This window comes from Onychostoma macrolepis, chromosome 06 (genome assembly GCF_012432095.1).
Source record: "Onychostoma macrolepis isolate SWU-2019 chromosome 06, ASM1243209v1, whole genome shotgun sequence".
Taxonomy (NCBI): Eukaryota; Metazoa; Chordata; class Actinopteri; order Cypriniformes; family Cyprinidae; genus Onychostoma; species Onychostoma macrolepis.
In genome coordinates, this window is record NC_081160.1 from 18,231,318 (window position 1) to 18,243,388 (window position 12,071).

A 12,071-nucleotide genomic window follows, 5' to 3' on the forward strand; every position below is an offset into this window, starting at 1 on the left:
CAAATTGTGAACGAATAGTTGTCACAACCCTCTTTCTTGACTCTCTTAGAAGATTTGTATAGGCGTTTAATAAAGAGTATTAAGGCTTGTTTCGGTCATGAACAACTCAAGTATTTTTACAAATGGGCAGAGTGAATGATTCAAGTCACAGAATTGTAGCACAAAGCATTATTTAAGCAGCATAAGCAGCATTTACTTTGCATACATTAGCTTTACTTTTTTTTTATATATAATTCAATATTTTAAAAAATCATACATTTTACAAGGCATATTTGCTAAAAATATATTTTAAAACTAAATGAAAAACCCATTTTTATAGATTAAATCTACTGAAAAAATACACCCTTATCATGAAAGTTAAAAGTCACCCACATAAGAAGCTTTACCAAAGTTCTACCACTGCATTTTAGACAAACACTTCTTGTGACAAAATGACAAAAAAATATACTTTATTAAAAATTTAAAATCCATATAGCTCAAAAATCTGTTTGAATGGCCATGACACATCTGCTAATAATCACTTAGCAGGGAAATCATCTAATGTTAATCAGATATTTTATACAAAATGTCCCTTTTCAGAAGGCAAAAACATCACAAGCCTGGAAAAAATCAGTACTGGAAAGTTTCTGCCAGGACATTATATGTGACCCTGGACCACAAAACCAGTCTTAAGTGCCAATCTTTCGAAATTAAGATTTATACATCATCTGAAAGCTGAATAAATAAGCTTTCCATTGATGTATGGTTTGTTATGATAGGAATTGAATTCCTATTTGAAAATCTGGAATCTGAGGGTGCAAAAAAATCCAAATATTGAGAAAATCGCCTTTAAAATTGTCCAAATGAAGTTCTTAGCAATGCATATTACTAATCAAAAATTAAGTTTTGATACATTTACGGTAAGAAATTTACAAAACATCTTCATGGAACATGATCTTTACTTAATATCCTAATGATTTTTGGCATAAAAGAAAAATTGATCATTTTGACCCATACATTGTATTTTTGGCTGTTGCTACAAATATACCCCAGCGACTTAAGACTGGTTTTGTGGTCCAGGGTCACATACAGTATGTCACGTTTACAGACATTTCCTTTAACCCTAAAACACAATATAATGTCTAATTCAAAATACAGGTAAAACACCTGTGAAAAAACAATACGAAAAATTCCTTCATATTAATGCAGCACATTAGGCCATATTTTTTACAGACTTTTCTTAGAGTGTTTGCATTTATACGTCACAATCATACGTCAGGTGTTGACTCGCTGCCCCTACACTCAGCACAGCACATTTGGTGTCATGAAATAGTAATATGCTTAGTGTTATGATAAGCAAACATCCTTTTCTCTGCAACAGAGAGTATCTAGACCATTGCCGTGTTGCACCACGATGCAATAAATCATTTAAGATATTTCTTTGGATCAGCTCTCAAGCCATATTCAACAGAACATGGAGTGTCATGGGAGCTTTATCTTTTCCGCTACAGAGGGGTCCTTTGTTGGTAAAATCTCTTTCAAATTCTTAAGTTTGAATATAAATAATGAACGAGCTTCGAAATGTATTTATATTCAGCTGATCCTTCTTTCTGTAAAATGTAAAAACCTACAGAGATGCCAGTTGACTAAATGAAATGCAATTATTTTTAACTATTTATTATCTCATATAAACACACAATGAAAGCAATGCTGTTCAGTTCCTGACATCCTCAACTTGATGTTATATCCACTCAGATAAGCACAGGGGATCGCTTCGCTGTGACAGACTGGATATGTGCTGCCATGCTGGTATAATGAAGGTTTGACGACAAGTGAGCCACAGGCCTCACCAGCAGACCTGAGATTGTGCCAGCCTCAGCAAGAGAGAGGGAAGTGTGAAACCTCAGCCAGGAGTGCTGATGATGAGAAAACTCTCAATTAACTCTCACATAATCACGCGGAAGAAGAGACAATCAAACACAGAGAGACTTTTGCCGAGATAAAAACTGTGATTTTAGTGACTCTTGAACAGTGAGCACTTTTTGTATGGAAGTTTGTTTCTGCCACAGGATTAAAAAATGTATTTTTGTTTAATTCTCACAATTTTGACTTTATATTTTTAACCGGCAGTTCTAAGAAAAAAGTCAGAATTGTGAGATGTTCTGTGAAATGTTAATAAAATTTTATTTTGTCGAGGTAAACAAAAACAGAATTGCGATATATAGCTCAGATTTCTGAGGGGAAAAAAGTCATCAATTACCTTTTTTTAACCCATGGTGGAAAAACCTTAAATTGCAAAAAGGTTTTTGGTTGGTTTTCCTACTTTTCATAGTGATATTTAGTGCCAGTTCATCAGGAAGTGATGATTTTGTTCTCTTGAACTCATTGGATGGAAATGGTGCTTATTTGCTAATGTTTTAGGCGATATTCCAATTTTTGGATGGAAACCCAGAGTGTGACTTTATAGCAAAAAAGCAAGTAGCTGAAAAAAAAAAAGTGCTGAAGTACATTGAATGATTTTATCTTGTGCACTTCATAATTATTTATGAATCTGGTTTACATATCTGAACCTGGCAGACAGGTTTAGGTATTCATGGTGCCATGGAAACATTGTGGGATGTCATGGAGACAATCCAAGTGGAATGTCATGGAAACATTATGAAGGAGAACAGGATTGAACCATACAAATCTCATCTAGCCGTAGATATGAGAATTATGCAATGTTGAAAACACATTTTCTTTTATCTATGCCATTTCAAAAGCTTGAGTTGTGCACAGAATATTTTATTGCATGGCCCCAAGATTGTTTTTATTACCCTACTGTGATTGCATTGCACGGCCCTCCAATTTTTTTTAATTACCATGATAAGAAAATACATGCCTGCAACAAATAGAGATTACGCTGAGATACAGTGCAAATATACGAGCAGTTCCATTCATGACATGCACGTGTGTTAATGTAAGCTTTACGTTTCCTGACTGAATTTCCTTTATTTATTAATCTCTTTTGACTTGAATCTAAATGCAAACATCAGAATAATGTGTCATTCATCAGCAGAAGAGCGATCATGAGACCTTACTCACAAGAAGTAACGGACACAGAGACTGGTAAGTCTTGAGAGTGGGTGTCTGAGAGGAAGAAGGGGGGCCAACTGCAGGAACTAGTGTTACACCACCTACCACACTGCCTCTTCAGGGACTCCAGGCTTTCTCTCCTATCCACGCTGATGCTGAGGTGTAGCTATGCTCCATCTGCCGCTGTTGCCATGGCAACAAGTCCCACTGATCTACATAAGACCACGGAGGGAGATCTGTTCGTCTGATCTATTAGCATGACTCAACGGCATCTTCATCTTTGCCAGCCCCCAAGCCAGTCATTTTGGAAATATGAATGAACGTAATTAGGTTGACCTCAGAGTGAAAGCGGAACGACGTTTTCTTTCAATATAGAATCAAGTTTTCGCTCTCCTCGATTGAAATTTGTTGTTCAAAGTCATGGTCCTCAAGCGAATATTTCAGTCAAAGTGTTCGGCAGACACGGTCAAACATAACGTATGTTGTAAAGCAGTTTTCAAATGAAACAACAGTTTCTAACCGCAATCATGAACTAGACAGTACACTTTAAAAATTAAAAATTGTAATTGTAACATTAAAAGACATTAAAAGTAAAAATGCTTGGAAATTGGTTAACTTCAAGTTATTATAATTATGGCTGTCATTATACGTTAAAATTACAAAACATGACTGTTGGATTTACGGTTTAAAATGTTCTATTAATGTAAAAATTTAATTTTAAAATGTTTTATTAAAATTTTCAAACATTTTTACATTTTAAAAATATATTTTTATTTATTGATTTTATTATTTTATTTTATAGTTTGCTATTTTATTACCGTATTCACCCGAATATAAGACAATGTTTTTTCTTGGAAATACATCTGAAAAAAACGCGGTCGTCTTATATTCAGGGTCTAGACTTTGACATGTCAATAATACAACAACAACAATAGGTGGCGCCGAAAACGCATAAAACAAGTGTGCCATGAAATATGTAATATAATGTGTGTTGTAAAGATCGCGAGTGAAAACAAAAGAAAAAGAAAAGCTTACAGCGGCACGAGTCGTGACTGTCATGTTAGCCTGATGGGACCAAACTTCCTCTGTAAGTCATTTTAAAACATAAGACGGTACCCAGATTTGAAGACTAAAGAAAGATTTCACTTCTACCGTTAATAAAATTTTGGTAGGCTACTATGAGATAGATAGTCTAAATGTTATATAATTCAGATGGGCTACCTGTTATTTTTATGGTATATCAAAAAGTGTATATTTTTCAATGTCATTGTTGGTACATTTGACCAGTATTTACCATACTTTCAAAACAAAAATTAAAATAGGAAAATATGTGTTTTACAGAGAGAGAAAAAACAACAACAAAATTTGGTTTTCAAAAAGCCTTTTTCCAAAAGGTACATCTGGAAAAAGGTGGGTCGTCTTATAATCAGGGTTGTCTTATTTTCGGGTCAATATGGTATATTATTTTTGCAAATTACAGTTCTGAACAGTAAAATTTACAGGTTGTTTAGTAACAACATGTGACCCTGGACCACAAAACCAGTCATAAGTGTAAATTTTTCAAAATTGAGATTTATACATCATCTGAAAGCTGAATAAATAAATAATAATGAAAAATTTGTTAGGATAGGACAATATTTTGCCGAGATACAACTATTTGAAAATCTGGAATCTGAGGGTGCAAAAAAAATCCAAATATTGAGAAAATCACCTTTAAAGTTGTCTAAATGAAGTTCTTAGCAATGCATATTAATCAAAAATTAAGTTTTGATATATTTACAGTAGGAAATTGACAAAATATCTTCATGGAACATGATCTTTACTTAATGTCCTAATGATTTGTGGCATAAAAGAAAAATCTATCATTTTGACCCATACAATGTATTTTTGGCTATTGCTACAAATATACCCCAGCGACTCAAGACTGGTTTTGTGGTCCAGGGTCACATATGTTTACCTTTTTGCTGTATTTTACATAATTATTCTGGCTTTTTAATGCGTTTTTGGAGTGTATAAATAAACTGGGGGCAAATAGAAAAAGCTCATGCATACAAAACAAATATGATTCTGGTTTTAATTGGCAAATCACTGAAAATATACTGAGATAGTGTAAAATTCAATCACACTCACCCAACTTTATTTGCTTGCTACAGGTTGATTATTTCATGACATCTAAATCAAATTGTCTTTTTGATAACTGATATACGCCATCAAAATTGGCATTTATTTATGAGGAAATGTACTTTAACTATTCTTGAAGTTCTTCAAAATGTGACAGTCTGAAATCTGTTGTTGAAACATGTCTGTAACAAATTCCACATGAGCTGTAGGCTAATTGCTTGCAGGGTGCTGTCATTCTCATAAGTAGTGTATAAAATAAGTATATAGAATCATTATAATTGCATAATTTGATACGTGGCACACTGCAATACTCCAGGCAATGGAATTAGGCCCACACATAAGGAGTCTAAAAATAAAAGCTAAAGCACATTTAGCCACAGCTCTGTCTGCACTATTCATGCAGTGAAACAGATTGTTTTATTAACAATATAATTTCTGATATTTTCTCATTCCAAAACTGAGATCTTAATATATTGTCTATAACTGTAGCAGAGTGTTGTAACATCATAAGTTTAGTGTAACATCAGTATAACCAATTAGAAAAGAGCTACACAGGATGATCCTGACCACCACAGGTGACCGTACAAGTGTAAATTTTGTGTAAAAATTATAACATAAATAGGTCACACTTTATTTTCGCTATTGGCAAACTATTAACTATGACTTTTGTCTCAAACTCCTAATTTGCTGCTTATTAATAGTTAGTAAGGTAGTTGTTAAGTTTAGGTATTGGGTAGGATTAGGGATGTGGAATATGGTCATGCAGAATATGTGCTTTATGAGCACTAATAATAAACAGCCAATATGTTAATAATAGGCATGCTAATAAGCAACTAGTTAATAGTGAGAATTGCTCCCTATACTAAAGTGTCACCCAAAAATACAACAACGAAAATTGAGGTATCATGGCTATTATAATCACATTATTAATATTATTACAAAGACATTTTTTTAAAAGACTTTTACAAAGAAAATTATATCAAAGTTTGAGACCCATAGCACAAAAAGCCTATGAACTACTGACACTGAAACTAAAATGTGTTACAACACTCCCTGATCTCCCCTACAAGAACAGTACATGCCGACCTCAAACGATTTAACTAGACAACTGTTATTTCTAAATTGGCTGCAGAAAAGGAACCTTTGTAACAGCTGCATGATATATCTTGGAATTTCTGTTGAAGACTCAATACTGCATAAGGCTTTCTTTCTGAAATTTGAAGCTAACTGGTTTGTTGCTGGTCCAAAATGACCAGCTAAACAAAAATGTTATCAAAATCAAATACTGAAATCTGTTAAAGGAGCATTTCGTTTCACCCTGAAATGGAAATTTGCTGAAATGTACTCACCCTCAGACCATTTAAGATGTAGAGTTTGTTTCTTCAGCAAAACAGATTTGGAGAAATTATTTACATTATTGTTCACCAACAGATCCTCTGCAGTGAATGGGTGCCGTCAGAATGAGAGTCCAAACAGCTGATAAAAAAATCAATATGATCCACAAGTAATCCACACGACTCCAGTCCATCAGTTAATATCTTGTGAAATAAAAAGCTTTGTGTGTGTAGGAAACGAATCCACTAAGACATTTTAACTTTAAACCATTGCTTTTGGCCAAAATACCATAATCCATAATAACAATTCCTCAAATGAAAAAGTCCATGCCTTGTTGTTATCATCAAAATCCACCAACATATTTGCATATTGGTTCAGAACTTTTTTTGGACTTTGTTAGCTTATAAATGGTGCTTGCCGGAAGCAACAATTTGAAGTTAAATACATCTTGATGGATTAGTTTATTACAAAACAGTCAATTTTTCACTTCACAAGACGCTAATTGATGCGATGAAGAAACAAACTAATCTACATCTTGGATGGCCTGAGAGTAAACACATTTTCAGAAAGATTTCAGAATTTTTGAGTATAAGAGGCACAACACTATATAGATTGAACAATATGAATTAGGCTGAACAGGGGAAAAAATACAATAGGTTTCTGAATCTCTCTTGAATATTGTTGGTTTTATGTTTTCAGCAGCCAATAGTTCACTATATAAAACACACTGCAGAATGGGGTAAACCAGAAAACCTTAAGTAATGTAGGTTAAATAATAAATGTTTTTTTTTAATGATGAGACTGAGAGAGAGTCTATGTTGGCATCTACCAAATTTGGCCAGCTTCTACCAAATGCCAAATGAATTTGTGCCAAAATACTACGTGGAGTAGATCACATTCATTTCAGCTTCACTATTAACGCAAGATGTAACTACCATAGGCTGATTGCGCAGCTAATAGTGACACAGCTCCTAACCTCCTGTGTGAAATTCCACTGGATTATAATGAAGATTCAGAGTGGGTGGGAGTTTGACCGATTGCATTACATTTTCTTAAGATTTCGATCTCCAGAGAGTTGTTCCCTCTAGTTGTTACCCCGCCATTAATCTACACCCCGGATCTTCTACAATGTAGTTTCCCATCAGTACAATGGCCAACAGGACAAGAGCCAGGAAATCCCCATCTGGTAGAGATAAACCTTCTACCCTTCTGATAAACAGTCAGCATCTAAAATAAAAACAAATAAAACTTGCTCAGATGGATGATATTCTAGTTCACATTAATAATTAGAAATTAAACCAGTTGCCCTGGACAATAAGGGATCCAACAGGGTTCTGTCAGTGAATTAAAGGTTTGATAAGCATATTCTTATATGCCTGGACACTTGTTGTTCAACCAATTACAGCATTCTGAGAAAGAAATGAATACAAATTTGCACTTGTCCCAAATATCACATTGGCAACATGTAGCAACTTAAATGCACATATGCACAAAACATGCACACTCTGAAAAAAAAAAGACAGGATGATGGTGATTATAAGCAGAGCAAAGTCGGTGAAAAAAAAAGCATTTTAGACTGTAATCTTAGGCATAATTGGTGTATGATCGTGCATGTAAATGCACTCAGTGCAAAATGAATAGTCTGTCAGAGCGTACATGACTCAACAAAACATTAAGAGTATAGTCTCAGAAGGATTTAGGAGAATGTGTGTCAAAAATTAAAGCATGATGAATTCAGAATGATTTAATTCTAACCTGACAACTCTCTTCTCTTCACCAAAGCCAACAGAAGAGAAGGTGCTAATGAGAACACCTGGCTGAATAGCTGAGAGCGAGAAGTGTTCCTGAAGCCATTCATTAGGCCTCTCACAGCGACACTTACTCGTGTAGATCACTCAGACCCAATTTGGTCCATATGAGTAGACTGAGACTCACCCATAAAAATACATAGGAATTTTTACCAAGCAGTCAGGGTTTGATGGACAGAATGGCCCAAATGAATGGGAATGCCAAAGGATTAGTGATACACAAATTAATGGTACAATATCAGGTTTATATTTTTAGCTGACAATGGATATTTTATTATATATTATTATTTCACCTATTTTTACATTTAGATGACTTTGCCAACATTTACAGCTCATTTCAAGTTAATAATCAAAAAACTAATAATTGAATAACACTGTTAAATATAATCCTTAGCAAACCTTAAATGCGTATTCATTTTTACTATACATTATAAAGTTGTGATGCCTAAATTCACTTGCAGCATTTCAAATAGTTTATATTCATTTTCAGTATTTAATTTAGATTTTTTTAATATATATATTTTTATATAATTGTATGATACAACATATTTTTATTAAAGAATACTAATCCGTTATTAAAGAATATTAGCCATTTGTAAGTTATTGGACAAAGTAGAATACTTTAACCATCAGGAATTGATTGACCTTAAAGTCAAGTTTACCCCCAAAAGCATCTTGATATAATGATCGCAATGATAATGTTTTTATCTAAATTTTTTAACTGACAGTTTAACTGATTATTTGTTGTTATTGTTATTTGCTATTATTGTCATAATGTTTTCTACATTAACACTGATTGGCAGTAATTTACTGTTAAAAATTACAATTTCAGAATGACATCTGATATCGCTAAACATTAACGGATAGCAGTGTGTCCTGGTGTCTCTGAAATCATTTTAGAGTGGAGCAAGTTATTAATTTTTAGTATAGAAAAAAATAATTATTTTGTATATATTATATATTTTATTATTATTATTATTATATATGTTTATTATTTTCTAATATTTTATATTTGATATAGTTAAATTATCAGCCTAAAAAGAATTATCGGCTCATTGATATTGAACAGAATTTTAACGTAAATAAGATGCCTGTTCATAACAAACTTCACACTGTTTTTACCTTTACAAACTACATTAGCAACAATATATAAATTGATCGGTTTGACACTGCTCTTGTTTCCAAAGTGCAATATTTATTATGAATTAACAATGTTGAAACAGTCAAATGTAATGCTAATCTCTACTACAAAATTGCACCGCTTTTTCAATAAGAGCAGCTTTAACAAAACAAATAAATGTAAAAAATCTGGAATTTTCCAGACTAACCATCTGTTGTATTCAGTGGAGCTCAGCTACAAAACTCAATAGTCTATACTAGCCCCCAAATCGAAACTGTTGTTTCCAATTGTGTCCAGCTGTTCCTAATCTCGATCGCAGGGCAAGGCCAGAAGTTAAATGATGGCATTATTTGTCTCCCATCCAGACTGCAATAAAGCTCAGTGAACCCATTACAAAAGTCCACTCAACCTTTCAATAGACCTCTATGACCACAGGAAATTATGGAGCCATTTGGATTGTCATGACAGAAGACATAACTTGTACAGGAAGGGCAACAGTAACAGGCACAGAACAGAGGCCAGCTCTACCACAGCACTTTTAATGTACTATTTCCATCAAACCTCATTCATATTCTTCTTCAAGCATACAAACCCAAACACTGATTTGAAACAGAACAAAAAACATTACATTTATGAAAGAAAAATCACAGACAGACAGCACCAGCGGGGTCTTTATCAATATATTGCTTTTTTATTCTGCCGTTTTTCACACTTACCGAAGTAGAAATGTAATGACCTTTTGTAGATTGTATTGGCCACTCTCTGCAGAGACTCCCAGAGCAGGCAGGACTTGTGTAGATTATCACTGGTGGGAATAGACAGCCACCCAGTTCATTTGTGTGCAAACACTCATGTTTTCCTCATCTTCAGCCTCCTGTCCAAATCCTGCCAGCCACTAGACTCTGATGGCATATCCTGTTATATTGCCCATGCTACACTCTCAGTGCTGATGCACTGACCGAAAGGCTGCCTCTTGTATTCCAGATACAACTGCAAAACAGAAAAAAGAAGGCATTGTTATTCTTCTTAGCAAATCATTTCTAACTTTACATGCAGTCAGGCAAGAAATAAGTGCCATTTTGTCTTCTTATACCCTTTCTGTCAAAAGAAACAAAGTCATCGCAGCATATTACATTTACGCTGCAAGTAGAAAACACTCCTAATAAATACATATTCTGTATAACTTGTACATTATTATGGCATAATACTTTTTTAAAAGTCTCTTTTAAAGTTTATGGTTTAAAGTAACCCATTTTACATTTGTAATGTAATGTTTTTCCAAGTGAAACAGGATATTCAAGGGGGGGGGAAAATTGAAGAGGGAAACATTTTATCCAATAGGAACTTGGTTAACCTGAAGGTCAGGTTTAATGCTTTTTTATACATTAATTTTATTTAAAATTTGTTCTTTAATAATTTTTGGTTAACTGTCACAATTTCAGTCTCTGAAGTCATTTTAGAGTGGAGCAGTTTATTTATTTCTGATTAAACATCATGAAAGCTGATGAAGTGTGCACGATATGACTGAAAAATCTATATTAAAGGGATAGTTCACCCAAAAAAATGACTCACCCTCAAGTTGTTCCAAACCTGCATAAATTTCTTTCTTCTGCTGAATGCAAAAGAAGATATTTTAAAGAATGTTGTTAACCAAACAGTAGCAATTGAGTATTTTTTTTCTTTTTTTTCTTTCTATACTATAGAAGTCAATGGGGTTAATCAACTGTTTGGTTTAAAATATCTTCTTTTATGCTCAGCAGAGAAGAGAAACTCATAAAGAAACAATTGAAGGCAAATAAATGATGACAGAATTTTCATTTTGGGGTGAACTATCCCTTTAAGATTGCAAACCAGATTCCATTTTGAAGTCATGTTGACCTGAAAGGTGCTGGGTGTGAGGAAAATAAGGGTCAAGATCCAAGATCTATCCCTGCCCATTTATTTTCTAAATACGTTTAGGAGATAAATCACAGTATCATTTCCATGTGATTTAGCACTGCTGCAAACATACTTTTGGTGGCAAACAGCACAGCTTTTAAGATCAGCAAGTGAAAACAGCTCACTATTAAAGTAAACAGATTTATGGCTGCAGGGCAAGACTGCTCTCAGAGATACAAGATGATGAGCAGTAAATCACATCTAAGGAACTGCATGAGTGAGTGCACCTAAAACATTTAATATCCGGAGCTTACAAAAAAGATACTAACACTAACACTATAAAAAGAGAGTGGGTACACGCGTGGAACAGTGCTTTTTCTTCTTCTTCTAACACCTGTTATATTTATTGTACTTATTTATTGTCTGTAATTTACTGTATTACTTGCTGAATGTGTTATATGTTCGCACTGCTGTTTCCTGAATTTATTGAATATAACAATAAATCTGACTTTTGAGTTTTTGATACAAACAAAATATACATATTCAGTTCATATAATCAGTTTTTCCCATGACATTTTATTGCATCTTAAAAATGTAATAAAACTTGTTTTACAAACTCTACATACGCCTACCAGCCCATTCAATGACACCAAACCAGAAATGTGTTCCTTTTCAGGAAAAAAAATAATGCATATAATTAAGCTTTAACACTTATATTATTAAAGTCACACACACACACACACACACAAAAAAAA

General features: G+C 33.7%; 1 protein-coding gene across 3 annotated transcripts in view; it reads right to left on the minus strand.

The window, feature by feature from the left end:
• lrrc7 (leucine rich repeat containing 7) overlaps nucleotides 1-12,071 on the minus strand; it is a 138,738-nt gene that overhangs the window by 71,988 nt on the left and 54,679 nt on the right. For all 3 annotated transcript variants that reach the window (XM_058779931.1, XM_058779930.1, XM_058779932.1), the window contains exon 2: nucleotides 10,155-10,428. The gene's annotated coding sequence lies outside the window, so the exon portion shown is untranslated. The remainder of the gene's footprint in view (nucleotides 1-10,154; nucleotides 10,429-12,071) is intronic.